At 34.1% G+C, this 25,421-nt stretch overlaps 1 protein-coding gene across 3 annotated transcripts in view; it reads left to right on the top strand.

The window, feature by feature from the left end:
• The window catches only part of ADGRL3 (adhesion G protein-coupled receptor L3), a 687,513-nt gene that overhangs the window by 53,405 nt on the left and 608,687 nt on the right, over window positions 1-25,421 (top strand). The gene's annotated exons all lie outside the window — the stretch shown is intronic.

Genomic DNA, 25,421 nt, shown 5'->3' with positions numbered 1-25,421 from the left:
GGAAGTATACTCTAGCTCTATGAAAAATAAATGTGCTATTAAAAATAATTTGTTACATATATTAATAACATAAATGATTTGCATCTTATTTAGCAAATCATTTGAAGACAAATAGGCCTTTATATTTTTTTTTTCAATATATGAAATTTATTGTCAAATTGGTTTCCATACAACACCCAGTGCTCATCCCAAAAGGTGCCCTCCTCAATACCCATCACCCACCCTCCCCTCCCTCCCACCCCCCATCAACCCTCAGTTTGTTCTCAGTTTTTAAGAGTCTCTTATGCTTTGGCTGTCTCCCACTCTAACCTCTTTTTTCTCTTTCTTTCCCCTCCCCCATGGGTTTCTGTTGAGTTTCTCAGGATCCACATAAGAGTGAAAACATATGGTATCTGTCTTTCTCTGTATCGCTTATTTCACTAAGCATAACACTCTCCAGTTCCATCCACGTTGCTACAAAGGGCCATATTTCATTCTTTCTCATTGCCACATAGTACTCCATTGTGTATAAACCACAATTTCTTTATCCATTCATCAGTTGATGGACATTTAGGCTCTTTCCATAATTTGGCTGTTGTTGAGAGTGCTGCTATAAACATTGGGGTACAAGTGCCCCTATGCATCAGTACTCCTGTATCCCTTGGGTAAATTCCTAGCAGTGCTATTGCTGGGTCATAGGGTAGGTCTATTTTTAATTTTTTGAGGAAGCTCCACACTGTTTTCCAGAGTGGCTGCACCAATTTGCATTCCCACCAACAGTGCAAGAGGGTTCCCGTTTCTCCACATCTTCTCCAGCATCTATAGTCTCCTGATTTGTTCATGTTGGCCACTCTGACTGGCATGAGGTGATATCTGAGTGTGGTTTTGATTTGTATTTCCTTGATGAGGAGTGACATTGAACATCTTTTCATGTGCCTGTTGGCCATCCGGATGTCTTCTTTAGAGAAGTGTCTATTTGTGTTTTCTGTAGGCCTTGATATTAATCAACCAAGAGTAACATTGGAATTTCCTTTCTTCTTGAAGTTACCAAAGTACATTTCTGTAAGGTGACTTTGTAATACCTAGAATATAAATTATTATAAAAACACAACTTAAAAGTAGAAATAACAATTTTCTTACATTAAATCATGTTCATTTTGAGTTGTTGATACAATTGGTTTGATTATAAATTATTAAAAATCTATTTTCAGAGATTCTGTAGTTTTTACTTTAAGAGTACTGAGTGTTTTAAGATATGATATTGTACTCACCATTGTAGACCTTAATTTTTCCAATTAGTATTCCTTCCTTTAGATATTCTTGCCTCAATTTCTTTGCCACAGATTTCTTCAGCATATATATTCACATAGGCAAACATCATTTTCTGTTTCCCACAGTAGTTATGATTGAATCTACTTTATTTGTATTTACTAGCTTATCTATACATTAACATATAAATTTTGCAGGCATTCTTTTACTATCTTGAATAGGAAATGTGGTTTGCTACTTAGTGAAATTAGCAAAAAACAGGCTGATTCAGTCATCTTTTTAAAAATTCAGCCATGCAAGACTTAGATGTGCTTGCTCTGGATATACTAAATTCTGATGGGAAAGATAAGAAACTATGAGATTACTGTATTCATTTCACAAAAGTCCTTGACAAACTGTTAAGGAAACAAAGTTGGGAGCAAGTCACTTTTGCTGGAGGCCCTTGAAATCTTCATGGAAGTTATGAAGTCACTGAGGGGTTGTTGGAGCAGGAAAAGTGAGGTCATGCATTCCAAGCCAACAGAATAGCTTATGAAAGTGTACATAAAGGAGCAAGGCATGGCCAGTGAAAGACTGATGTTTCTAATGTTGCTGAAGGATTACTCACACAGTGGGACAATGTTAGGAGATGAGCAGGTTTGCAGGACTAGAGCTTAATTTTCCAGCTGAGGTGTCTCTAGAGTGCTTAAGGGTATTCTTAGGGTTGTGAGGAGAACGTTTCATAACCTCTTCTTGATACTTATTTTCATTAAGAAATGTAGGAAAGGGGCTCCTGGATGGTTCAGTTGGTTAAGCAACCAACTCTTGATTTCAGCTCAGGTCATGATCTCAAAGTTTTGGAAGTTTGAGCCCCATGTCAGGCTCTGCACTGACAGAATGGAGCCTGTTTGGGATTCTCTCTATCTTCCTCTCTCTCTGCCCCTCCCCCACTCCTACTCTCTCTTAAGCTCAAAAATAAATAAACTTTAAAAAAAGGTATAAGAAATAATTGAGACATTGTAATACTTAACATAATGACTGCTACAGGCACCCATATATGAAGTTTCTGGAAGATTCATAGGGATTTGTTACAGTGTTAATTGATTGACAGGGATTGCTTCATTGTTTTTTAATTGTGATATAATTTGCATCCCATAAATTCATTCTTTTAAAAGGTGTACAATTCAGCATTTTTTAGGAAATTCACGAAGATGTGTAACTATCACGAGTATCTAATCCAGAATGTTTTTATCTTTCCTGAAAAGCACTTTATAACCCATGAGCAGTTACTCACTGTTGCCTGCTTGCTGTGTCTCATGGCTACAGATTTACCATAAAAAATGGAATCATAAAATATGTGGCTTTTTGTATGTGCCCTCTTCATTTAACATAATGTCAACTTTTACCGTTGTTATATAAATCAGAACACAATTTCATATCTGAATAATATTCCATTATTTGGGTATACCAGATTTTGTTCATCCATTTATTAGTTGTTAGACATTGTTTTGTTTTGTTTTTCCTATTTTTTGGCTATTATGAATAATGGCTGCTATGAATATACACAAGGTTTTATGTAGACATATGTGTTCATTTCTCTTGGATATATACTGGGGATGGAATTGCCGGGTCATGTGGTAACTGAGTGTTTTAACTTTTGAGGAACTTCCAAACTGCTTTCCAAAGGGGCTGCACCATTTTACATTTCCCACCAGTCATGTGTTCCAGTTTTACCATATCCTTGCCAAAAGTTATTGTTATTTTGATTATAGCCATCCTTACGGAAATCAGATGTTATCTCATGGGATTTTGATGGCAGTGATTGTTTCTAAGAATATGTTAGTGTACTGATTTGATATTATATGTGTTTGGATAAGTGTGTTAATTGAATTAATGTCAATCTTTAAAGTTTACTGTTTTTTGTTAGAGAGTGTGTGTGCACACCTACATGTGGGAGAGGGACAGAGAAAGAGGGAGAAAGAATCCCAAGCAGGCTCTGCACAAATAGTGGGGCTTGATTCCACAACCGGTGAGATCATGACTTGAGCCTAAACACCAGAGTCAGACGCTTAAATGACTGAGCCACGCAGGCGCCTCAAATTAATGTTAATTTTTGACTACACAACTCATATTTAAACAGTTGATTTTACAGTGTTAAATACAAATTACAAAATACAAATTATAAATTGAAGACTATTTGATTAATACATGCCTGAGTAAACAACAACAAAAAACTGCACAGCTGATGTTTTCCCTCCTCCTATTATAGGATATTTTTCAGATTCATTATTTAATATAAACATTAATAATCTACTTAGATTTATTAAGGATAGTTTAAAACTTAAAATAATCAAGATAATCAAAATCAGATCATCATCATTATTATAACATAACTCAAAATAATCAAAACTATGAAATAGGGATTTGTCTCTTAGATCCTAAGTGATTAAACTTGTCTTAAGGACAAATTTTGTTTTGAGTATAAGTTATTGGTAGAGCACAGCAACGTTAATACGAGACTTAATGACATCTGAAGCACAGATAACCAGGTTTTTCAGCAATGTTTAAAGTCACGTTCAGTTTAATCATTTACAAAGTTTCACTGAACATTGATAAATGTTTAGATGCTTTATTTGAAATTCCTGTAGAGGATGAATCAAATCATTGGAAAAAGCCTAGAACTTCCTGCTGTGGTCAAAATGGCTGAAATCACACATGAAAAATTATATGGGAAAAATAAAAATATATTACATTCTCAGTAAATACTGTTGGAAGACAACATTATGCATACTGCTTTTGTCAAACAAATTATGTTGTATGAAAGATTCACCTTAAAGTATATATATTTCCATATCAATTTATGACCAATTTATGCCACTTTAGGATATTTGCTAAATGATTTTTAAAAATCAGGATTATTGATATATAATTCATGTGTAGTAAAATTTCTATTTTCAATGTACAGTTTTTCTGTTTTGATAAACACGTAAAGCTGTGTTTATCTTGACACCAAAATCAAGATCAAGTACGTTTCTGTCATCCCTGGAAGTCTTCTTGGGCCCCTCTGTAGGTCCCACCTCCTACCACTATCAGCCCTGGGAACCTTTAGATTTATTCTTTTTTAGTAATGAAATAAAAAACCACTTGTGAGAGGAAGCGGAGCAAAGAGGTCAAAATTTGAAGAGAGACACTATGGATGACTTGGGAGGTATTACTTACTCTCTCTGTACTTCAGTTTCCTCATTGGTAATATGGGGTTAATAAAATCATGTACTACATGTCATTTAAAATAGAGCTAGGCATATCTAAGCACTTGCAAACACTAAGCGCTTGTAAAATAAACTACAGTTTTTTGAGCCTTGAAGGACATACTGGAAAGGTCAACAGTATGGCACCTCTCGGAATGGATTTAACCCCAAAGTGTCAAATTGAAGTTTTCAAAATAATAAACTAATTAAAAATAAGGACCGTTCAGAAACCTCACCCTCAGGAAACTTTTTTAAGTTTATTTATTTATTGTCAGACAGAGAGAGAGAGAGAGAGAGTGCATGCGCAAGCCGGGAAGAGGCAAAGAGAAAATCCCAAGCAGCCTTCAACACTGTCCGTGCAGAGCTGGACATAAGGCTGGAACCCACGAACTATGCGATCATGACCTGAGCTGAAATCCAGGGTCAGATGCTCAACTGACTGAGCCAACCAGGCACTCCATCACTCTCAGGAAACTTTTGCTTAATAGCTCCATTCTTCCTGTTCCTTAGGCATAAATCCTTGGAGTGAATCTCAGATTTTCTTTTGTATGCATTGCACATCTATCAGCAGATACTGTCTGACTACTTCTGAACCTCTCCTTGGATATTACTTTGGTTCAGATCACAGTCCCCTCTTGCCTAAAGAATTACAACATCCTTCACTTTTCCTTGCTACATCATTTTCAGTGTTCAGAACTCAGAGCCCTGGTCTACCTTCAGTCTCCTCTGCATTCCAGCTACCCTGGCTTCATTACCATTTGTTGAACACACAGGCTATTCTACTTGGGAGACTTAGCATATTGCTTCCTCTGCCAGTTGTCATTCTCCCCATGCTTATTTCCTAGGCTCTAACTATCCTCTATTAGGGCAGCCTTCCCTGAATATCCTGCTTTACTTTTCTCCAGATCACATATTACCACATGACAGAAAAGTTTATTTATTATCTCTTCCCATTAGTTAATATATTCTAAATATTTTCTCCTGAGAGCATCCTTTTAATTTCTATTTAAAAAAATTTTTTTAATGTTCATTTATTTTTGAGAGAGAGAGTGAGAGAGCATGGGGGAGGGACAGAGAGAGAGGGAGACAGAATCTGAAGCAGGCTCCAGGGTCTGAGCTGACATGCGGCTCTGGGCTCGAACTCACAAACCACGAGACCGTGACCTGAGCTGAAGTTGGTCGCTTAACCGACTGAGCCACCCAGGCACCCCATTCTTAATTTCTGTTTTTAAGTGTCTTTTATATTGGGTAACTGGCCTTATTCGTGGATTTGGACATTAGAAAGGTAACTCGGGAGGCAATATGGGTGACTGTGGCCATAGGCAGGAGGATTATGTGGGAAATACCAGGTGAGGCATAATGAAGACCTGGTTTAAGGCAAAAACCCTGGGGATTGAGTAGTAGTAATATGTTTGAGACTATTTAGAAGGTAAGTTGGCAGGTCTTAATGACTGCATTTCAGTCGTGAGAGTTGAAGTCTCGGTGGGATGTTTCTCAAGTTTGAAATCGCAACCCCATGGCTTAATGGTGCCATATACTGAACTTTAGGGAGCAGAGTTCTTTGTGTTTTGTTTTGTTTTACAAAAATAATGTTCTTTTACAGAAATAATATCCAGAACTAGATGTTTATTTTTATCTCCAGATAGGAGTGATCTCTACTAATATAACACTTGAACTGAGGGTCATTAATTATTGTCTCATTTCTTTACCATTTGTTTATAGAAATTAAAAAAAAAAAAAGTTTTGGTGTGCCATGAGATTACATTTTCTAATTAATTTGAAAACCAGTCAGAAAGTGCAGGATGTAAGAACTGGCCATGGGCAGAGTAAAAACACATTAATTATTCAGATAGTCTTCCCTGCTTATTCCATTCTTGGAAATATAGTGGCTGTCAGAATCTGTCAGCTGTAGAGTTAGTGCCCTTCAGAATTTACATGCATAAATGGTGACCTTTGGAAATTTGCATAAAGATAAGTCTAGCATTCAAATGATAGCTGCCAGTCAGTTGAGCAAAGCAAAAGTTGTCAGCCACTGCTTAAACCACAGAATGGGCCATGAAGCAGTAGACAGCAAATGGATTATATATAAAACAACGGTAGTACTTTTTTCATCATAAATGAAAATAAAGCCTTTTTAATGGAGTTTTACAAAGACTAAATAAATTATAACCAAAAATTTAGTATCTTTGGATGAGTAGTTTTGGTAGCCGTAGCTTTATTCACTAAACATTTTTTTAAAACTTTTTATATTTTGAAATGACTAAACTTAAATTTTAATCATTTAAAATGTTAGATTTTATGTAGTAAAGTAGATGTATACTAATTACAGAAAATTTAGTAAATATGACAAAGAGAGAATATTAATATGATCCAAAACCTCACAGCCAGAGGAAGCCATGGTTTACATTTTAGTGTAAATTCTTAGTTGCCTTTTAAATAAACAAATATACATGCACATATATGAGGATACAAAAATGTTTAAGTAATTTTTGCTGTCATCATACTACATTTTACTTATAAGTACTACAGAGATACATGTTTATATAAATCTTTTTGTATATAAGTGATTGTTCCCTCAAATAGATTTTCAGTAGTAGAATTCTAGGTCCTAATGTATGACTCTTTTTTTAAAGCTTTTGGTAGGTATTGTTAAAATTGCTTTTCAACTTTTACTTTCATAAGATCTTAGTTTGCTTGTTGTTGTTTGTTTGCTAGTTTCCTCACCTTCCTTAAATCATTTTTAAATGTTATATTTTAAACGTCTGGTAAGAGCTTGCCATTTAGTAAATTAAAACGTATATGAGGCAGAAAAATAATTATGACTTAAAAATTCATTTTTTCTTTGATTATTGTTACAAATGTCAATTTCTGTATAAAATAACATGTCCTCACTTACCTCCCCAACAACCTACACAGAAAACACTTATATTTTAGAACGGTGTTGGATTCCTAAAACTAGTAGAAAAAAATAATAAAAACAGAATTTTAAAACTTTGAGCATTCAAGAAAATTATACATAAATTTTCTGATAAGAGGGACTGATGATCAGAGCAAACACAGTTCATTCTTCATCTCCTGTAATTTTTTTGTAGTATGTCTTTACCTGTTTTAAACACCGTGCCTTTTCCTGCTGTGTCAAACAAGGCAATGAACACCATAATTTTTGAAAATACCTGGACATGTCCTTTAACTCAATACTTTAAAGATAAAACTAAAAGACTAGTTGACAGTAAACAGTATTGATGGGTATACAGCTGTTTCCTTATATAGTTAACCTTGATATGGGTGATATATGGAAAGTACTAGTCCAGTCAAAACTCTAAGAGGATTGTGATGTTCACGTTCCATTATTTCTTATTTTTATGAGTAAATCCTGAATTGGCAGTGACCTAGACAGAATCCTGTGTCCTGAATCTTGTACTTGAACAGATCTTCATTTTAGACTGTTCACTACTGACTTTAATACATGGTGTATTAAGTAAGATACAATAAAAAAGGTATTAAGATGATTCAAAAGAGATTGCTCATTTCTGCCTGAATCAGGGGTGCTATAAATATATATATTATATTGTATTTTTATTATATTATTTTATTTTATATATTTATTATATTATATATAATATATAATAATATAAATATGTATATATATTTAACATCTATTTATTTTTGAGAGAGGGAGAGAGAGTGTAAGCAGGGATGGGGCAGAGAGGGAGACACAGAATCCGAAGGAGGAAGCAGGCTCCAGGCTCTGAGCTGTCAGCACAGAGCCCGATGCATGGCTCAAACTCACCACTAGCTTATGACCTGAGCCAAACTCGGACATTTAACCAACTAAGACACCCAGGTGCCCCAGGGGTGCTATATTGAATAGAGAGAGATCTGCTCCGTGCTACTAATATTTATAGGTTGGAATTTTATGCCACAGCTAAAAGTGAAAAACACTTCATTATGGGCTATTGAATTTTTTTTGCAGAAGAATGATTTGTTGATAATTTTTAAAATTAGGTATATACCTTTATATTTTTGATTGAGTATATATGTTTAAAATTACCCATTGTAAATCTTTGAGGAATTTTAAAAAATGTATACACACATGCAGCTGTGACTGTTATTTGTCCCTGTATCTATCTCTGCTTATAGGTTTTTGTTTTTATTTTTTGTTTTTATTTATTTTTTTGTATGCAGTTCTTTGAGATTTAAGACTTGTGTAGAATTGTGTTTTCATCACTACAAGTATGGTACAAATAGTTTTATCACCTAAAAATTTCTTGTGCTGCCCCTTCTTAGTCATTCGCTGCCTCTGTCCGTTACCCATAGCAACCACTAATCTGTTCTTTATTCCATAGTACTTCAATCCATATTTTTAGCTTTTTCAGAATGTCATATAAATGAATCATACAGTGAGTAGTCTTTTGAGACCGACTTCTTTCACTTATCATAATGTCTTTGAGATTCATTCTTGTTTTTTGAATATATCAAGAATTCATTTCTTCTTTATGGCTGGGCAGTATTCTACTGAATGGTTGTCTCACAGTTCATTTATCTGTCCACCTGTTGAAGAACACTTGGGTTGTTTCAGTTTTTAGTGAAAATAATGCTAGTATAAACATTCATATGTTGTGTGTGTATGTGTGTACACAAATTTTCATTTCTCTAAGGTAAATACCTACGAATTGGATTGTTCGGTTACCTGGTAAGTGCATGTATATGCTTTTTAAATTATTTCTGTGTTTTATTTTGTCTTATTGGATTTTGTTCCTGTTTCTATCTTATTTCTATTTTAAGTGCAATTGTTATTACTTAAATCAGTGTTGTACAGAAACTTGTCTTCTTCAAGTGCTAAGTTATTAATTTTGTAACACTAGTCCGATTACGTCAAGACCTGTTTTTATTGGTCTCTGAATTGAAGTAGGAAAAATGATATACTCCAAATAGAAAATGCTACTTTTATGATTTTTCCTTCCATGATAATTTTTACTTTTCTTTAGGAGTATGTCTTGTTTTCTTTAGTAAATTATCCCTAAACACTAACCACAAAAAAATAAAGCTTGGGCGCCTGGGTGGCTCAGTCGGTTAAGCATCCGACTTTGGCTCAGGTCACGATATCACACTCTACGAGTTCGAGCCCCATATCGGGCCCTGTGCTGACAGCTCAGAGCCTGGAGCTTGCTTCAGATTCTGTGTCTCCCTCTCTCTGACCCTCCCCGTTCACGCTCTGCCTTTCTCTGTCTCAAAATAAACATTAAAAAAATTTTTTTTTAAATCTTAAATATTTCTGCACTGGATGCAATATTCAGTTCTTTTATTCTAACTAAAGCTTATGTGCTTTTTACATAGAAAAGACCCTCACAAGAAAATGGTTTATAGTAAGTATTTAGAAATACTAAAAACTACATATGAATTTTCACATTGTATATTAAGGATAGGAACCAAGTAACCACTAAAAGTCATCACAAAAATTTTTAGTAATTATAGCAGACTGGATCAATATGTCAGAACACAGTTTCTATATGTATCCAGACCCCTTGAGTTACACACATTTTACAAATATGGTTCCTATTAGGAAGAACTCTGGATCAGGTTACCTTTACTGTAGGTCTGGTCTTGCCATTAACTTGCTATGAGACCCAGGGAACATCACATAATCTCTCTGGATTGTAGTATTCTCATTTGTCCAATTAGTGAGGGCAGCACTGGATTATCCATAAAGGACCTTCTTGCTTTAAAAAAAAATAGGATGCTGCAATTCTGTGATGGTCTTGGATCATTGAGTAGAAAAAGTAATTTTGTGTGTGTGTTTAATGTACTTTGTCATTTGGCAAGGATATGTACAATACATTTTTAAAAACTTTAAAAAATATGTACGATTTTGAAAAACAGTTTTGGTGTTTTGAAAAAATCAACCGACTATTCCAGAAAGTTTGAATATTATACAATTATTAATTTCCCTACTGATTTTTCAGAAGTTTAATAATATGAAAAACTCTGGATTTTCTTTTATGTTGAGTAAATATGAGTTAATGTATGTTCATGTTCCTAGTTTTTAGTATTACATGACTATTTTATTGGAACCGTATTTGAAATTTTTCCAGATTTAATTAGAACTCCCCTTAATTATGAAACTTAGGTTTCATAATAAATTCTCAGTTTTTCAGAGTAAATATGTATTTTCTGAAACAATTTAAAGCTTACACAAATAGGGGAGATTGATTAAAAACATCAACTTTGGTTGCATATGCATAATGCAGAATAACTACTACTTCACAAAGTAATATATTTCTGTTTGTTTGTTTGTTTGCTTGTTTATTTAAAGAAAGAGAGATGGAGAGAATGACCAGGGGAGGGGCAGAGAAAGAGGGGGACAGAGGATCTAAAGTGGGCTCTGTGCTGACAGCAGACAGCTTGATGCAGGGCTCAAATCCTTGAACTGTAGGTCATTACCTGAGCTGAAGTTGGCTGCTTAACCAACTGAACCACCCAGTTGCTCCTGAAGTGACATATTTCAAAGGCTAAGGAATGTCATAAATCCTTAAGAGGAATGAAGATTAAACCACATTAGTTTTAATTTCTTTTTAAAGTCACTTATTTCATATATATTATATTAGTATCTGGTGTGTGTAAGACCTCTGCTGTGTTCTGGAGTGATAATGCTCTCCTAACTTAAAGGAAATAGGAAGTCTAGATGGGGATACAGAAACATGTACAAGTAGCTACATTACAATATCCCAAGTACTATAGTAGAAGCATGAGAAAAAGGAAGGAAGTACTGGTTGCATGTGAGAAGGATTTTACTACTGGAGAACAGAGAATGGCCCCTCTAAGTGATGGTCATCACAAAACCAGAGTATTCATTAGGGAATAGGAAATATTGTGTTCTGGAGGAATATAATTTTTCAGAGTGATAGTGTTAGGTAGAGATACTTAAGAGGAAATTTAAGGACGTAGGAAGAGGCCCTTTTTATATTATGTATTTACTAGAGATCTAATTTTAAAGTATTATTGTAATACTGTTGTTTGAAAGAACACGTGTCTTGGAAGTATGAGCGATGCATTAAAGGTAGGATAAAACAATCAGATAAAAAACATTGCATGGGAGTACAAGTGCCAGCTGCAGTATTCTGCAAACTGTTGGCAAATAGCAGAGCTCTCAGCATTGATGAAAGTTCAAATGATCAACTCCCTTCACTGCACTTTAACATAAGCCTTTGAAATATATATACCTTTAGAACTTATTTAACCCAAGGGGACCACATTTTTCCTTCTTTAAAACATAAATGTTATACTTAAATAAACCTTTCTTTTATATCTTTCCAATCCATCTAATATACAGTCTATGTATTTTTTCTTCCTGAGTCCTAAAATGTGTTAGTGGAAGAGAATTTAATTGCTTTTGCAAAAAGAAAGAAACAAATAAATTGGATTTCTTAGTTTGGCTTAGTGCTGCCTTCAATGTTCTGAGAACAATAATGCAATTAGCTAAAATGTTTATCCACAGAATTTAATTCCTGGGGAGTAACTTCTCAAATTGCCTCTTACAAGTGTAATGGAAGCAAGCAGTTGTTTTCTGGTTTTGTTGCCAAAAATTGTGAATGGCTAGATTTTTATAAAACTTGGTGGTGATGCATGTGTAATCATATAAAGTCTCCATTGTAAATTTGAAGAAACTGAATTTTGTAGACAAACACTTTTTGTTACATTGTGTCTCAGAGTTCCCAGCCATGAGTGAAGAAATCCTCAGTGTTATTAACTATTCTACACATTAAGTTTTTAATAGGTTTCTTTTTCATTTCAATTTAATTTCATCCCTGATTAAATGCACTGAATTAGCAATGGTTTTGGATTGTCAGTTTATGGATAATCTAGTGATAAGTTGTTGGAAATGAAAGTTTGACATTTATTCTGGGCATATATAAATATCCATAGAAAATAGATGCTTCTGATTATATTTATCGGTAAATATTTTAGCCGCAATTCCCTCTGATACCACCTTTGAAAAGCATTGCTAATAGGAAAAGAGCAGAGGAAGTGTATTATAAAACCTTTGCTGAGTATATAGCTTCTGAAAAATTATCCTTGGGCAAACGGCTATACAGATCATTCTAATAACTTTGCTTCACCGTACTGTGTTATTTCAGGTGCTTTCTAGCTTTACTGGACTATTTCTTAACCATGGGTAAAGCATACTAGTAGACAATAAATATAATAAAAATATGAAGATTATAATAGGCTATTAAATCCACTCAGCAAAATACCACAGCAAATTAAAGCTTTCATTGAAAAAAATAGCCAATTGCAACCCATTTGAAATAGATAAGAAAATGGTAAGATAGCAGATGTTTTGACTGGCACAGACTTCAGTAGAATGCCAGGCAATAAATTTAATACTGTAAAACACTTTGGAAAACATTGATATGGAGGAGAATAGCTCAACTGTTCGTTTAGAAAGAGTAACACTAATAGGTATTTTTATTCCATTTTCTGAGAGCGCACATTGTGCTAATGCTAAGACACAAATAGGGAATAATGAACTAATGGAGTCTCCACCAAACTGTATTCACCATAAATTGAAGACCACATGTGAATTGAGATCCATTTTTCAAATTGCGTTTACTATAGCTTGTTTTAGGTAAAAAGGAAAAAGCTTTATTTGTGAAGTTATCCCTAGATTGTGCATTTCACCCAAATAATTGACACATTCTCTGTACATACAAGGTATCCAGTAACAAAATTCTTTAAACTTTAGCTGTAGCAGAAAATGAACTTTAACAAAGTTTAAAATTAATAAAATAATATTACATTTTTCACATTATCTATAGTCATGTTTAATATATTTAAAATACAAATTCAATTATTAATGTTGGCCCATTTCTGCCATTAATGATGTTAAAGATTTTAATTTACTCTCCTTGATAATGCCCTGGATCAACCAAACTTTGGTATTTTAAAACTTTTCTGTGAATATACTTATATCAAGTTATAATAAACACATCTGTCATGTCGATCTAGAAGGAGAGATTCTTGTTTTGACTTAGATTGGAAAACTATTGCCAATTTGATGGATTTGAACTGAGTTTTTGAGTATTTTATCATTCGAAGGGCTTTGATCTCTGAGAACAGGTAGTATGGGTAAAAATCAAGAGTAACCAGCACACTTTTGACTTTCCCAGTCACTGCCTTCTCTGTCACAACCAAATAACTCATCCAAGAGGAAAGCCTTTATTGTTGTTATATTAACATAAAATGTACTTACTGTAAATCCATGTACTTCCCATGAATAAATTCATGTACAAGTTGACCCCAATAACATACATTCGGATAGTGCTTTGACTTTTTTTTTTAACTTCTCACATTCAAATTCTTAATCACTGGTTATCTGTTATGTCTTATGCAGTATGAAACATAAGTTCATGTAACTTATTTAATCATTTATTAAACTTTTGTAAGGAAGATATCGTTACTATTACGAAGAGGAATGGAGATTTGATTTAGTAGAATAAAGATTTATATTTCATTAGTAGTTTTCAATATAATTGTTAAAATCATAAAACAATATATATCAATAATACAATTTCTAGTTCATTTTTATAAAAAAAGTCATCAAATCATTACATCATCACATAGTAATTATTGCAAAATTAGATAAAGTTATGACTTTTAAGCACCGGTTTTTTTTTTTAACTTTATTTTGAGAGGGAGATGAGAGAGAGAGAGAGAGAAAGAAAGAAATGTCAGGCAGGCTTCGCACTGTCAGCACAGAGCCAGACACAGTGCTGGGACCCAGGGCTTGAACCACCAACCGTGAGATCATGACCTCAGCCAAGACCAAGGTTTGGCCGCCCAACTGACTGAGCCCCCCAGACGCCCCAGCACAAGCTTTTTCTTTCTTGCGTGTTAATACAGCCTCTGTTTTATTTTATTTTTTCCCCTCTATAACACTTTGCTTTCTTCTCACAAAAATTTTTGAATTTCAAAAAAATTTTACAAAAGAAATTAAGTAACAGGACAGATGTAAGTGATGCAGATTTGCCTTCCATTGCTGCGGTCTGGTTAGCATTAGATACTCATAGTCAAAAAGATATCCAGAAGGGAAATAGGGCAAATGTGAGGATATGAAAATATGAGAGCACATGATTTCCACAGGTCCTGATTTTTAAAACCCCTTCAGAGACTACCTTAGTTCCCCAGAGAATTGTATTTTTTTACAGCATCTTTCTTCTACCCCTTGATTTCTAGATAGCTCATACCTATGTCCTGACCAGCTTTTCCTTGCTCTTTTGCACCACAGAGCTAGAATGGCAGTGTTTCTAATGCTCGTTGAGACTACGCCTGTTTTGATCCCTGTATTTTCTAACTGCTACATTTAAGTACCTGTCTTGGGAAATGTGAATAACCACAAGAGCTCCTAATCTCCCACAGAAAATTCGAAGATAGTAATTGGTCTTTTCAGGCTCCTAAGTGGTATATTGGATCTCTTCAAGAATTCTTTTTTTTTTTCAAAGAAGTTATTTTAAAGTATATATTAAAGATTCTACTTCTTCTCTGCATTTTACTCCAAAGATGGTTGTAGAAATGGAATGTATGATTAAGAAATTGGTCAGTGGAGTACCATACCACACACATATTTTGAAAACGGAAGTAAATCTGGACTTTGTAAGTCGATGCTGTGATGAAATTTCTGGAGTAAATCATTCTTCACAATATTTTAGAAGTCTTTGTCACATCCACCAGCCTAGCCTCTGAATGATGAAATAACAGAGGGATGTTAGTTTTGATGTATTTTACCCTGAGAAAAAGAAATCATTGAACAATGTTTTACAGAAAATAAAATCCTGAAAATTTGTCAGTGTCCTTTGTGATATGTCTAGGTATTAATTAATATTAAGGAACAGTTGAAGTGTGATAAACAAAGTAATTTATTAAAGAAGAAACAGCCTTTGAAACTCTAAAGATAGAAAATATGATTTTAGCTTTGAATTTTGGATTTTGATCGATTGAAAATACCCATCTTATTAGGTCTAATAAAAGTAGACCTTTTATTAGATATCATGGGGGCGATAATTATTAGCCTATAAATATATTAACAATAAATGGCACCAGAGTTCAATTTGAATAATGTAATTTTTCATCGAGATAAGTTACTTTATCTTTTTTTCTCATCTTTTAGCACTTAACTACATGGCAAAGAATTTTATATTTAAAGTCTTCATCCAGACTTGTTTAGCAAGTTTAATTTGTGATAATCCTATCTATGAACATTAACCTGATTCACTATTATGTAGTAAAATAATGTCTCTTTTTATACCTTTCTGGCTGACCACTCTACCTTTTGGGCTTCCTCTGTACTTTTATCCTCCAACTTCACCCTGATATAGAAACCTTTTTTTTTTTTTTTTTTTTTTTTTACATTTATGTGTTCGACTTGCTTGGTAAACTCTTGAAATATGAAATGACATATTCAAAGAATCTTTCAAAATCTAATATTGATTTCAATAACTGAATCAGATTTGATGTAGAGAACATGTAAATAAAGGAATATGCCCTTTCTTCTCTTCTCTTTTGCATATGTTTTTTTTTTTTTTCCTTCCATAACTGTCTCCCTAACCCCTGTCTCCCTCTGCACATTCCCCCACTGGTCCTTTTCTCTCTTTGATTCTTTTTTACAGAAAAGGAAAGAATAACTTATACTAGGGTAACTTGAATTTATTCACATATTCTAATGAGAAATTAAAGTTCTGAATGGACCATTTATAGGACAGGACAATCCCTTACTTGTAAGTAGAGAGTATCCGGAAATAGAAATTGTCTATAGTCAGACATTAATAAAATTATTATTTATTCAAATGTCAAAATGGTATTTGAAATAAATTGCTTACTAAATAGATCTTTGCTAATAAGTAACATTAAATGGACTGTGTGTAACTAGTGAATAGAGATGATTTTTTAAAATATTTTTCATTGGTAAAGGTCACTGCCGACTAGTTTAGCACTGACTTTGTGCATTTTATGGCTAAGATGTAATATTAAAAGCAGATTATTTCCAGTATAAAATCAAAATTTTAAATATCATAAATCATATATTAGACAATAATATAATAACAAAATTATTAATTTATCCCTGTTTCATCTTTTGGATCAATTCCATTAATTTTCAAGATCTATTTTACAAAGACTACATGTACTTTATATTTTTAAGGTATTTAGATTTGTAATAAAAAGTAGAAAAATGTTGTCAGCTAATAATGGAAACGTCACGCTTTTGTAGTAAATGAATAAAAATGCTAAATGAATACTTCAGCCAGCTAGTACTGGTTCCATTACTGGATATATTAAGGATATCATTTAACTTCTATGGGTCTCAATTTCTACTTTAAAATTTAAGAACATTGGACTTAATGAGCAAGGTATCCTCCTGACACTAAATGTTTAATATTTAAAATCTTCCCTCCTGCTGTGTAAACTCAAACTCTTTCCTTTGGGATTTTAGGAGTGGGGAGGAATGTCATTCATGTTTGCTCTTATATATGATAAGGTAGACAAGAAGCTCAGTCAGAATGACAGAGTATAATTTCCAAATTTAAAATGTTGTGTTGACTAATGCAATAAATTTATGCTTAGTTTTAAGCACAGGCGATGAGAACCAGAGCATATGATCAGTCCAAGTGTGCCCCTGAGACAATATAATTTTCTGCAAATCAAAATAATCAGCAAGAGAGCATATATGTCCTTAGTGGAGTCCTGAGAATTTATCAGTTTCTATTAGCGTATTCCTAAAAAAAAAAAAAAAAAGAAAGAAAGAAAGAAAGAAAGAAAAAGGAAAAGATCCAGTTGGATTTTTAAATGTCCGATAAATAAAAGGGTTTTGCGTATGTAGTATCTTAATGATGAATATATCTAGAAGGGTTAATTCCATGTTGAGGAGAGCATTGTAATAATTACAGAAATGAATATAATTATTCCACGTGGAGTTGAGGAATTAAAATGTCATGTAGTGTTTTATTGCCTCCGTATATTAGACCATTATAAAAAGCTTTTGTTCCAGTTGAACAGGCAAGCGAAATAGAGAATTTAAAAAGTTCTTACGCTATGTAAGAAGAAAATGATACACTTTATTTTCTAGAGGAGAGTGGAAAGTCAACTAGAAATAATTCCTCTGTTTCAACCCTACATTTTGTCAAAGAGAACCATCACTATATATTGTCCGCGAGATGCCCTGTGAATAACTGGCGATGTGAGGCTAGAGTAGTCAGAGCTTCAGAGCTCTTTATTCCCTCCAAACCAGTTATTGTGCTGCTAATTAGAATTGGATATTGGTAGTAGTGGAAATGAGGGAGACTATCAATGTTACTTTGTGTTAAATTTTAATCACACAAGTTAGGACATTCAGAATTATGGTTTCCATGGTGACTACAACACTGAGCCCTGTGTGAAGGCATTACAGTGGGGGTCTTTGATTAAAAGAAAGTAAACCAGAAGTGAAACAAAATGCTCCATATGTGCAGCTAAAGTTACCAAAAAAAAAGAAGAAAGAAAAAAAAAGGGAAAAAAAGGTCCAGCTCCCTTGTCCTTAATTATATTTGCTTAATAGTATGTCACGTGTTTGTGCAGTACACTGAAAGGTCTGTTGAGATTCTCATGGGGCTTCTGTATTTTCATTAGGTTTCAAATGATTATTTTTATAGCACCTTTTGCATTTTTTAATGTATTCAATTTATTTTCATTTTTAAAATATCTGCAGAATCTGACTTTAGGGCTCTCATGATAATTCATGTGGAAAAGAATTTTTTTTCACTGGAAAACTTTTTAAATGCATAGAGTTGTAGTACTGGGTTTTAGCTTATAATCTTTCATTTTGAATATTTAGATTAAGACGCTATTTAAAGTTCCATTTTTATGAAGTTAATTTCATCATCAACATGAAAAGAATCCCAAGCAAGAAATGAGACTAATTCAGTACATGTAGAGCACTGGATCATAAAATGATTGTAACAGTAAAAAGTAATTGAAGACACTGGTCACTAAGGGTAAAATGTATTTGGAGAAGATTTTTTTAAAGAATATATTTTACTCAAGAATGGGGAGTAGGGGATCGGTGAAAACGGGTGGTAGGCATTGAGGAGGGCACTTGTTGGGATGAGCACTGGGTGTTTTACGTAAGCGACGAATCATGGGAATCTACTCCTGAAGCCGAGAGCACACCGTGTGCACTGTATGTTAGCTAACTTGATAATATATTATATTTAAAAAAAAAAGAAGAAGAAGAATGGGAATAATTAAGCTGTTCTGTTAAATTCCTATCTCATTTGGGGTAGAAATGTAATATTTAGTATATATGTTTCATACAATTCAAAAATATATATACATAAACATGAGTGAGAAATGTTTGTGCTGTAGGAACAACTGAGACCTGCTCAGATAAGGAATTTTTCATGTACTGTAGAAATGCTCTATTGAGCATCTATAATGGGCTTGTTATAAGTTTGTCATTATAGAAGATACGTTTCAAGGAGCATATGAGCTAGCGACATTTTTGCTGAGAATAAGTGAAGGTAAAGACAAAATTTTTTTCTGTTTTCATTTCTAAGTATAGAAAGCGCTGATCGATAGCTCAGAAACTTGTAACATATATTCAAATAAGATTACATAGATTGTTTCTCTATTAATACTTAGTCATGGATGAATGCCAATGGGTCATACTTTAAAATCAAACACCATTTTATAGACCATTTGTCTGTTGCAGGGGTTAGCAAACTTTCTAGAAAGGGTCAGGTAGTAAACATTTTAGGCTTTGCAGGAGATGTGGTTTCTGTGCTTACTGCTGAACTCTGCTATTGCAGAGCAAAGGCAGCTGTAGTCAGTGCATTAAAAAATGAGCAGAGCTATGTTCCAATAAGAGTTCAATAGACATTGGCATTTGAGGTTCATATAACTTACACATGTCCTGAAATATTTTTTTTAATTTTTTCCAACTATTATAAAATGTGAAAACAAAAACAAAAACATTCTTAGCTGTGGGACATACAAAAGCAGTGTGGCAGATTAATCTCTTGTTTTTTTTAAAACCCTGTTTTTCTCTTTTGATTTTTGTTTTGTGTTGTTTTGGGTAGAGGTTATTTGTTTATTGACATTCAAAGTGTGTCGTTTACCTGCATGATAAAAATTAGTAAACACTAAACACTATGCATTCAAAATTATATTTTAAAATTCTATATAGTTCACATTGATCATTTGAATATTTGATGATCCCTTCTATTTTGAAACAATTGTTTAACATCATCTAAGTGGGTTTCATAGGCTTAATTAATAGCACACTTTTCACACGTGAATTTTAATCAAATTGAGAGCTAGACAAGAATTTGGGTAGATTGAGGTCAAAATGTTAATAAGTGGTTGGAGAACATAGCTTACACAGATGGCTGCCGTGGGCTCCCTAATACTCCATCCCAGAATTAAGCACTTTCATGCTCATCGGGATACATATAATTCTCTCCGTGTAGGGTGATGCCAAACACACCTGAATCTGTGCTTTGCTTGTGTGTGCCTAACTGCCCACAGAGGAGAGAGGGAAAGAAAAGACCCGGGTATGCCATGTTCCTTTCCTAAAATCATCGGTTAGAGAAGTCATTTTTTCCTTCTAGCAGAATGAATCAAGTCTGGCAAATGCCTGAAAGTTATATTGAATGCTGTTATTTGTCTCGAAAAAATGAATTTAGGGGAAAGAGGTTTGCTTGTTTGTTTTTGTTTGTTTTCTCCTATCTTTTATCGTTCATTTGCATCTTTTTATTTACCTACTGTATTTGGTCAGGTTGCCATATCAAAATACCATTGTCTGAGGTGGCTTAAACAACAAAAATTTATTTTCTCACAGTTCTGAAGGCTAGAAGTCCCATCTCAAAGTGCCTGTCTGTTTGGTTACTGGAGACACCTCTCTTCCTGGCTTGCAGATAACTGCCTTCTTACTCTATCCTCACATGGCCTTTCCTCCATACGTGTGCATGGAGAGAGAAATAGAGGCAGTGAGTTCTCTGGTTTCTCTTTTTATAGGGACACTAATCCTGTTGGATCGGGGCTTCACCCTTATGACCTTATTTGAAGTTATTTACTTCTGTAAATGTCCATCTCCAAATACAATCACCTTGGGGTTTGGGGCTTCAATGTATGAATTTCAGAAGGACACATTTCAGTCCATAATACCGACTCTTTACCAGCTTTTTGTTCTAGTAGAGATAGATCTATCAGTTGATCACTAAATTCCTGGTACTATGTTATTTACATCATATTGGCAGAGACAGACGCTACACAAATAATTTCATGAACTGATGTGTAATTGCAAACTGAAATAAGTTCTTTGAGGAAAGGAACAGTATTTTTGAGAACATTATAGTAGTAAAGAATACATATGTAATGCATAATAAAAAAAGCTAACTTAGCCTGGTGAGTTCATAGAAGGCCTCGTGGGGCCTGGGAATGTTCCAGAAAAAAGCAGCTTGTGAAAAAAAATCCCCCTTAACTACAGGGAGCATGTTCCTGTAGTCTTTCCTACAGTTCAGATACTGTGAGAGGAATAGTACCTTGAACTTTTCCAACTGCAACTTACTTTGTGGTCCGCAGAAATACTGGATTGAGTCCACAGTCTATAAAAATTATTTAGTTGAATTTGAAACAACTTACCTGAAAAAGTTTAGAACCGTATTTGACACTTCTTTATTCTCACATTTATATGTATATTTTTCCTTAGCTTTTAATTTAAGACTTCATTTTTTCTGAGCAGTTTTAAATTTACAACAAAATTGAGAGGGTGGTAGAGATTTCCCATATATCCCATTCCTCCACACATACATAGAGGACTCCCTGATATAAATATACAGCTGCCAGAGTGGTACATTTTTTTTAAACCAAGTGTTATCCAGTCAGAGTCTGCTTCATGTGAATGAAGGTCTCGGCGCTTGGATTTCTCAAGAGAAGATTTCTGTGGGGATTTGCCACTGGAATAAAGACAGCCAGAAAGAAAGTAGCAAGCACTAAGCACTTTATTATCTCTCAAGGTGGGAGAGCTGGGGACATGTTCCTCCAGGTACAATCGGCCTCTCAATTGTTTTGGGATTGCATATTATTGGGTCTCTTTGGTCTGGGATGTGCTGTGACTTATAGTGGGGTGATCTCCAATGGACACGGTTTCCAATTACTTGGGAGACTCCTCCCATGGGTTGAGAGTGGCCCTCCAAGGTTTATACCAGAACTGTCACAACAGCCTTTCTCCATGGGGACAAGGGTGTACCTGCAATGCAAATGTATTATAAAGAGTCTAGAGGTTACACTGGGGCAGAGGTGGAAGAGAAGAGTGCATGTTTATTCCTGTCTTATGATCTGTCATTCCCAAGGTTTTGGAAGCCTTAAAGTCAGGATGTTGTACCCCCAGGCTTCTGATATGTAGCTTATTTATCACCATCCTTGCCTCAGGCTCATGTTTGTATCATTTCCCTTCCAGGACTTGGGACTCTGACTGGAAGTGTTCCTTCCATTGCTCATGTCTAGCTTCTGTCTAACACAAGGATGGACCTACATTGACACATTATAACTACCCAATATGAATAGTTTATCTTAAGATTCACTCTTGGTGTTGTGGGTTTTCATTGTTATAAAATCATACAAATAATATCACTATCCTAAAGAAGTTTCTGTGCTCCACCTATTCATTTCTCCCCCGACCCACCCCTTGAAACCACTGATCTTTTGTTTCCGTGGATTGGAAGAATGTTTTTTATTTTTTTAAAAATTTGAGTACAATTGACATACGATATTACGTTAATTTCAGTTATACAACATAGTGATTCAGCAGTACTATATGTTATGCTATGTTCACCACAAGTATAGCTATCATCCTTCACGATACAACACCAACAAAATATCATCGACTATTATCGATGTGGTACCTATTATCCCTGTGACTTATTCATTCCATAACTAGAAGCCTGTATCTCCCACTCTTCACCCATTTTGCCCATCCACCACCCCCCCACCCCGCCAAAATAATCAGTTCTCTATATTTATAGGTTTGATTGTGCTTCTTTTTGTTTTTTAGATTCCACATATGAGTGAAATCATATGGTACTTGTCCTGTGTCTTATTTCACTTAGTGTAATAAGTGGACCTGTAGGTCTATCCAGGTTGCCATAAATGACAAAAAGACCATCATTTTTATGGCTGAGTAATATTCCACTCTCTCTCTCTCTCTCTCTCTCTCTCTCTCTCTCTCTCACACACACACACACACACACACACACACACACACGTACACACCCCTTCCCTACATCTTCTTTATTCATCTGTTGATGGTAACTTGGACTGCTTCCATACCTTGGCTATGGCAAATCATGCTGTAGTAAACACAAGGGTGCATATATCTTTTCAAATTAGTGTTTTCATTTTCTTTGGGTATATACCCAGTAGTGGAATTGCTGCAAGATATAGTGAAGACCTGTGCTCTGAAAACTATAAAGCACTGATGAAAGAGATTGAAGATGACACAAACAAAAGGAAAGATATTCCATGCTCATGGATTGAAAGAACTAATAATGTTAAAAGGTCCATACTACTGACAGCAACCTATAGATTCAAAGCAATCCCTACGAACATACCAACATTTTTGATAGAACTAGAACAAATAATACTAAAATTTATATGGAACAAAAGACCCCAAATACCTCAAGCAATCTTGAGAAAGAAGAACACATTTCAAGGTATCACAATTCCAGATTTCAAGATATACAACAGAGATTGTGGGAAACTGACCACTACATGCAAAAGAATGAAACTAAACATTACAGAAAAATAAACTCAAAATGGATTAAGGATCTAAATATGAGACCTGAAAACATAGAACTCCTGGGAAAGAACCTAGTAATTTCTTTGACATTGGCTGTAGCAACATTTTTCTATGTATGTCCCATAAACCAAAGGAAACAAAAGCAGAAATATTCTATTGGGACTACATCAAAATAAGAAGTTTGTCTATAGTGAAATAAACCATTAACAAAGCAAAAAGTCATCCTACTGAATGGGAGAAGATATTTGCAAATGATATATCCAATCAGGAGTTAATATCCAAAAAAAATACAAGGAATTGATAACCAGCACCAAAAAAAAAATCTGATTAAAAATGGGGCAAATGACCTAAATAAATATTTTTTCCAAAGAAGAAATACAGATGGCCAAAAACCATATGAAAAGATGCTCAACATCACTCATCATCAGGGAAATGCAAACCAAAACCACAGTAAGCTATCACCTGACCACCTGTGAGAATGGCTAGAATCAAAAAGATAAGAAATAGGAGTGCCTGGCTAGCTCAGTCCATAGAGCATGCAACTCTTGATTTTGGGGTTTTGAGTTCAAGTCCCATGTTAGGCATAGATATTACCTTAAAAAATAAAAAAAAATGATAAGAAATAACAAGTGTAGGTGAGGATGTAGAGAAAAAGGAACCCTCACACACTGTTGATGGGAATGTAAATTGGTGCAGGTATTGTGGAGAGCAATATGGAGGTTCCTCAAAAAATTGAAATGGCTTTAATATTTATTAATATTGAGGATGCCTCAACTGAGTGTTACTGCTAAGCAGTGGAAACATTTTTCAATCCATCAGTTTTTTATCACCACCCAGAATGAAAAATAAAAATTTTCGTACCGTAAAAAGGTACTACTTACGTTTACTTTGTCCTTTGTAAAAAATGTCTGGTTAATATCAAGGGGGAAAATCTATTCATGTTTTGAATAATTAAGTCAAAAGTATCAGAATCATGATAAAAATAATGGATTAAATAAAAACCTTTTTTCCTTTTTAGAACTCTAGTAGGTTAGTATCATCCTAATATTGAAAAGAATGTTTAAAACTATTTGTAATATTCATGAGAGTAACAGAGAGAATGATGGAATGTATCTAGACAACTGAGATGCAAATAAAGTTGTGGTGACTGTGCTTACGTTGCACTCCACTTGACCAGAAGTTTTTACTAGCCCTTTCCCAGGTCTGATCTTGGGAAGTTTTCATGGTAGCTACTTCTGTCTTTGAAAAGAAATGGAAATAATTGAAGACGGAATGTAGATGTCAAGAGTCTTTGGAACCACTGCTCCTTGGCTTATTATGGAGAATACAAAAATAGTGGCAGATTAAGAAACAATCATGATTTTACAGAGAATAATGCTTGCATTCGGAAAAGAGACATAAAATTATGGGTTTGACAAATTTTTCCATGTATATTAGGAACTCAGTCTTAATTATGCTTGATTATAGTAACTATTTACATTTCTTATGTGAAGGGCACAGTTCTAGAAGACATACTATTTGTATATTCCTAGCACTGATTCCTAATTGTATTAGTAGGATCTATGTAGTCCAGATACATATCTGTAGTAATATCCAAAGGGATTCCTTGAGATTTGCAGTGACAATAAAAACTTTTGTTAAGACTGATTGCAGCATTCCTCTGGCATGAAGACAGTCTATTAAGTTGAATAGAATAATACACTGTATTCTGGTACATGTTATTTATTTCAGTTGATTCAAATCCTCCATAATCTTGAACTAAAAACATATATATGTATATGTTTATGTATATATGTATGTGTATATATACATACATACATACATAAATCATATATGTGTATATATACATACATACATACATAAAACATATATATGTATATATAAACATGTAAACATATTTATATTTAAAATTATGGGCAAAAATTAATACTATAAGACAGATTTTTTTATTTACGGATCCAAAATGGAATTTAAATTTAGACCCTAACTTTACTAAATTGTTGTGTTGAGAGGCTTCTTTGTATTAAATGCAAAACATGTTTTTCACATTGCCAAATGCTAAGCTTTCTAAATAATTAACATTGCTCAGTGTCGTGGTCAACCACAGCAGAAGAAGAAAGCAT

Source organism: Panthera tigris, chromosome B1 (assembly GCF_018350195.1).
Source record: "Panthera tigris isolate Pti1 chromosome B1, P.tigris_Pti1_mat1.1, whole genome shotgun sequence".
NCBI classification, from domain to species: domain Eukaryota; kingdom Metazoa; phylum Chordata; class Mammalia; order Carnivora; family Felidae; genus Panthera; species Panthera tigris.
This window is presented reverse-complemented; position numbering and strand designations above follow the sequence as displayed.